Here is a 7,500-nt window from a genome sequence, read left to right on the forward strand (position 1 = left end):
CATGCATGGCTTAATCTTTGAGACAAGCATATAACTACTGGCAGGATCAACCAGAATAATATATATTTCTTTTTTATATAATATTTTTTATATTATATAAAAGTTTAAAATGATATTTTCTTATTTGAAAATTATACACAAATACACAAAACATAAAAACATTTACAATATACACAACAATTTTTCTATGTTTCTTTCTTTATTATATTTTTTTTCATTATATTTCATTTCTATTGTGTGATTTTGTAATGGATTTTTTTAATTTTTGTTTTGGTATCGTGAAAAGAATTTTCGTTCTCTATACATATTATTATTTAATTATTATGTAAGAACGATATTTCTTCTTATATTGGCAAAATATTCAAATAATATCATTCTATACATTTTACTTTATTTCAATGCATATAGTAATATATATACCTTTTTTTAAGAGTATATACATTTTTTTCTTGATTTGAAATTAATAATTTCAAATTCTATTATATTTATTTCAATAATAAATATATGATAAAAAGTATTTTCGGGTGCAACACATTAATATTTTATTTTATTTAAAAACCATCCTTTTACACATATATTTTATGAGTAAATATTAGAATAGCTCACAAATAAAACTAAAATATTGTTTAATATTTATTTCTACAATATGTTAGTATAGAATAATAGATTTTTTATGTTTTTGTATAAAACAAAATCTATTTCTATTTAAACTAACTGTATAAAAACCAGGAATAAAAAGGCACACAAAATCAACTTTCATTTTCATATTTACTTAAAAATACATATAAAGTAAAAAATATTTCCATATAAATACTAAGTAAATAAAGTCATACAAGTATGAAAATTTTCATACAAGTACTAAATACATAAATCATATAAGTATAGTAATATTCATACTTATAAGTATTTAAAAACAATTTCTTACTAATAAACTAACATAAGGAATTCAAATATATAAAAGTATAATACATTTCCTAGCAGTAAAAAATTTTCATATAAGTACTAAATGTATAAAGTCTATGAAGTAATAAATTTTCATATAAGTACTATTTCAGTATATGTCAATTTGAGCAGATTTGTGCAAATTTGTTATAAATGTTCTCTCCCATGTTGACGTTACCAACCCGAAAATATATGGAAAAATTCTTTTAACCTATTTAAAATTTAAAAACTCATATATACGTGGGTAATTTATATCATTTTCAAATATCGTCATGGTCATAATACAACTAATAACATCAAAAGTATTTTTACAATCGATTTTTTTTTTAAATTTTTAACTTGTATGACTTCATATTTAATACTTATATGAAAATTTATTACTTCATAGACTTTATACATTTAATACTTATATGAAAATTTATTACTTCATAGACTTTATACATTTAATACTTATATGAAAATTCATTACTTCATAGACTTTATATTTTTTATACTTATATAAAAATTTATTACTTCATAGACTTTATATTTTACTTCATAGACTTTATACATTTAATACTCATATGAAAATTTATTACTTCATAGACTTTATATATTTACTACTTATATGAAAATTTATTACTTCATAGACTTTATACAATTAATACTTATATGAAAATTTATTACTTCATAGACTTTATACAATTAATACTTATATGAAAATTTATTACTTCATAGACTTTATACAATTAATACTTATATGAAAATTTATTACTTCATAGACTTTATACAATTAATACTTATATGAAAATTTATTACTTCATAGACTTTATACATTTAATACTTATATGAAAATTCATTACTTCATAGACTTTATATTTTTTATACTTATATAAAAATTTATTACTTCATAGACTTTATATTTTACTTCATAGACTTTATACATTTAATACTTATATGAAAATTTATTACTTCATAGATTTTATATATTTACTACTTATATGAAAATTTATTACTTCATAGACTTTATACAATTAATACTTATATGAAAATTTATTACTTCATAGACTTTATACAATTAATACTTATATGAAAATTTATTACTTCATAGACTTTATACAATTAATACTTATATGAAAATTTATTACTTCATAGACTTTATACATTTAATACTTATATGAAAATTCATTACTTCATAGACTTTATATTTTTTATACTTATATAAAAATTTATTACTTCATAGACTTTATATTTTACTTCATAGACTTTATACATTTAATACTTATATGAAAATTTATTACTTCATAGACTTTATATATTTACTACTTATATGAAAATTTATTACTTCATAGACTTTATACATTTAGTACTTATATGAAAATTTATTACTTCATAGACTTTATACAATTAATACTTATATGAAAATTTATTACTTCATAGACTTTATACAATTAATACTTATATGAAAATTTATTACTTCATAGACTTTATACAATTAATACTTATATGAAAATTTATTACTTCATAGACTTTATATATTTACTACTTATATGAAAATTTATTACTTCATAGACTTTATACATTTAGTACTTATATGAAAATTTATTACTTCATAGACTTTATACAATTAATACTTATATGAAAATTTATTACTTCATAGACTTTATACAATTAATACTTATATGAAAATTTATTACTTCATAGACTTTATACAATTAATACTTATATGAAAATTTATTACTTCATAGACTTTATACATTTAATACTTATATGAAAATTTATTACTTCATAGACTTTATACAATTAATACTTATATGAAAATTCATTACTTCATAGACTTTATATTTTTTATACTTATATAAAAATTTATTACTTCATAGACTTTATATTTTACTTCATAGACTTTATACATTTAATACTTATATGAAAATTTATTACTTCATAGACTTTATATATTTACTACTTATATGAAAATTTATTACTTCATAGATTTTATACATTTAGTACTTATATGAAAATTTATTACTTCATAGACTTTATACAATTAATATTTATATGAAAATTTATTACTTCATAGACTTTATACAATTAATACTTATATGAAAATTTATTACTTCATAGACTTTATACAATTAATACTTATATGAAAATTTATTACTTCATAGACTTTATACAATTAATACTTATATGAAAATTTATTACTTCATAGACTTTATACAATTAATACTTATATGAAAATTTATTACTTCATAGACTTTATATATTTACTACTTATATGAAAATTTATTACTTCATAGACTTTATACATTTAGTACTTATATGAAAATTTATTACTTCATAGACTTTATGCAATTAATACTTATATGAAAATTTATTACTTCATAGACTTTATATATTTACTACTTATATGAAAATTTATTACTTCATAGACTTTATACATTTAGTACTTATATGAAAATTTATTACTTCATAGACTTTATACAATTAATACTTATATGAAAATTTATTACTTCATAGACTTTATACAATTAATACTTATATGAAAATTTATTACTTCATAGACTTTATACAATTAATACTTATATGAAAATTTATTACTTCATAGACTTTATACAATTAATACTTATATGAAAATTTATTACTTCATAGACTTTATATATTTACTACTTATATGAAAATTTATTACTTCATAGACTTTATATTTTACTTCATAGACTTTATACATTTAATACTCATATGAAAATTTATTACTTCATAGACTTTATACAATTAATACTTATATGAAAATTCATTACTTCATAGACTTTATATTTTTTATACTTATATAAAAATTTATTACTTCATAGACTTTATATTTTACTTCATAGACTTTATACATTTAATACTTATATGAAAATTTATTACTTCATAGACTTTATACAATTAATACTTATATGAAAATTTATTACTTCATAGACTTTATACAATTAATACTTATATGAAAATTTATTACTTCATAGACTTTATATATTTACTACTTATATGAAAATTTATTACTTCATAGACTTTATACATTTAGTACTTATATGAAAATTTATTACTTCATAGACTTTATGCAATTAATACTTATATGAAAATTTATTACTTCATAGACTTTATATATTTACTACTTATATGAAAATTTATTACTTCATAGACTTTATACATTTAGTACTTATATGAAAATTTATTACTTCATAGACTTTATACAATTAATACTTATATGAAAATTTATTACTTCATAGACTTTATACAATTAATACTTATATGAAAATTTATTACTTCATAGACTTTATACAATTAATACTTATATGAAAATTTATTACTTCATAGACTTTATACAATTAATACTTATATGAAAATTTATTACTTCATAGACTTTATACAATTAATACTTATATGAAAATTTATTACTTCATAGACTTTATACATTTAATACTTATATGAAAATTTATTACTTCATAGACTTTATACAATTAATACTTATATGAAAATTCATTACTTCATAGACTTTATACATTTAGTACTTATATGAAAATTTATTACTTCATAGACTTTATACAATTAATACTTATATGAAAATTTATTACTTCATAGACTTTATACAATTAATACTTATATGAAAATTTATTACTTCATAGACTTTATATATTTACTACTTATATGAAAATTTATTACTTCATAGACTTTATACATTTAGTACTTATATGAAAATTTATTACTTCATAGACTTTATACAATTAATACTTATATGAAAATTTATTACTTCATAGACTTTATACAATTAATACTTATATGAAAATTTATTACTTCATAGACTTTATACAATTAATACTTATATGAAAATTTATTACTTCATAGACTTTATACATTTAATACTTATATGAAAATTTATTAAAATATATATATATGAAAATTTATTACTTCATAGACTTTATACATTTAATACTTATATGAAAATTTATTACTTCATAGACTTTATACAATTAATACTTATATGAAAATTTATTACTTCATAGACTTTATACAATTAATACTTATATGAAAATTTATTACTTCATAGACTTTATACAATTAATACTTATATGAAAATTTATTACTTCATAGACTTTATACAATTAATACTTATATGAAAATTCATTACTTCATAGACTTTATACATTTAATACTTATATGAAAATTTATTACTTCATAGACTTTATATATTTACTACTTATATGAAAATTTATTACTTCATAGACTTTATACATTTAATACTTATATGAAAATTTATTACTTCATAGACTTTATACAATTAATACTTATATGAAAATTTATTACTTCATAGACTTTATACAATTAATACTTATATGAAAATTTATTACTTCATAGACTTTATACAATTAATACTTATATGAAAATTTATTACTTCATAGACTTTATATATTTACTACTTATATGAAAATTTATTACTTCATAGACTTTATACATTTAGTACTTATATGAAAATTTATTACTTCATAGACTTTATACAATTAATACTTATATGAAAATTTATTACTTCATAGACTTTATACAATTAATACTTATATGAAAATTTATTACTTCATAGACTTTATACAATTAATACTTATATGAAAATTTATTACTTCATAGACTTTATACAATTAATACTTATATGAAAATTTATTACTTCATAGACTTTATACAATTAATACTTATATGAAAATTTATTACTTCATAGACTTTATACAATTAATACTTATATGAAAATTTATTACTTCATAGACTTTATACAATTAATACTTATATGAAAATTTATTACTTCATAGACTTTATACAATTAATACTTATATGAAAATTTATTACTTCATAGACTTTATACAATTAATACTTATATGAAAATTTATTACTTCATAGACTTTATACAATTAATACTTATATGAAAATTTATTACTTCATAGACTTTATACAATTAATACTTATATGAAAATTTATTACTTCATAGACTTTATACAATTAATACTTATATGAAAATTTATTACTTCATAGACTTTATACAATTAATACTTATATGAAAATTTATTACTTCATAGACTTTATACAATTAATACTTATATGAAAATTTATTACTTCATAGACTTTATACAATTAATACTTATATGAAAATTTATTACTTCATAGACTTTATACATTTAATACTTATATGAAAATTCATTACTTCATAGACTTTATATTTTTTATACTTATATAAAAATTTATTACTTCATAGACTTTATATTTTACTTCATAGACTTTATACATTTAATACTTATATGAAAATTTATTACTTCATAGACTTTATATATTTACTACTTATATGAAAATTTATTACTTCATAGACTTTATACATTTAGTACTTATATGAAAATTTATTACTTCATAGACTTTATACAATTAATACTTATATGAAAATTTATTACTTCATAGACTTTATACAATTAATACTTATATGAAAATTTATTACTTCATAGACTTTATATATTTACTACTTATATGAAAATTTATTACTTCATAGACTTTATACATTTAGTACTTATATGAAAATTTATTACTTCATAGACTTTATACAATTAATACTTATATGAAAATTTATTACTTCATAGACTTTATACAATTAATACTTATATGAAAATTTATTACTTCATAGACTTTATACAATTAATACTTATATGAAAATTTATTACTTCATAGACTTTATACATTTAATACTTATATGAAAATTTATTACTTCATAGACTTTATATATTTACTACTTATATGAAAATTTATTACTTCATAGACTTTATACAATTAATACTTATATGAAAATTTATTACTTCATAGACTTTATACAATTAATACTTATATGAAAATTTATTACTTCATAGACTTTATACATTTAATACTTATATGAAAATTTATTACTTCATAGACTTTATACAATTAATACTTATATGAAAATTTATTACTTCATAGACTTTATACAATTAATAGTTATATGAAAATTTATTACTTCATAGACTTTATACAATTAATACTTATATGAAAATTTATTACTTCATAGACTTTATACAATTAATACTTATATGAAAATTCATTACTTCATAGACTTTATACATTTAATACTTATATGAAAATTTATTACTTCATAGACTTTATATATTTACTACTTATATGAAAATTTATTACTTCATAGACTTTATACATTTAGTACTTATATGAAAATTTATTACTTCATAGACTTTATACAATTAATACTTATATGAAAATTTATTACTTCATAGACTTTATACAATTAATACTTATATGAAAATTTATTACTTCATAGACTTTATACAATTAATACTTATATGAAAATTTATTACTTCATAGACTTTATACAATTAATACTTATATGAAAATTTATTACTTCATAGACTTTATATATTTACTACTTATATGAAAATTTATTACTTCATAGACTTTATACATTTAGTACTTATATGAAAATTTATTACTTCATAGACTTTATGCAATTAATACTTATATGAAAATTTATTACTTCATAGACTTTATATATTT

The 7,500-nt window shown here is 16.7% G+C and overlaps 1 non-coding gene across 1 annotated transcript in view; it reads right to left on the reverse strand.

Moving 5' to 3' along the window:
* Positions 1–57, reverse strand: part of LOC138858711 (small subunit ribosomal RNA) — a 1,990-nt gene extending 1,933 nt beyond the window's left edge. The window contains exon 1 of the ribosomal RNA XR_011397746.1: positions 1–57. This exon is cut by the window's left edge and continues 1,933 nt beyond it. This is a non-coding gene — a ribosomal RNA (small subunit ribosomal RNA).
* Positions 58–7,500: the final 7,443 nt, after the last annotated feature.

Source organism: Bactrocera oleae, unplaced genomic scaffold (genome assembly GCF_042242935.1).
Source record: "Bactrocera oleae isolate idBacOlea1 unplaced genomic scaffold, idBacOlea1 ctg00000012.1, whole genome shotgun sequence".
Lineage (NCBI taxonomy): Eukaryota > Metazoa > Arthropoda > Insecta > Diptera > Tephritidae > Bactrocera > Bactrocera oleae.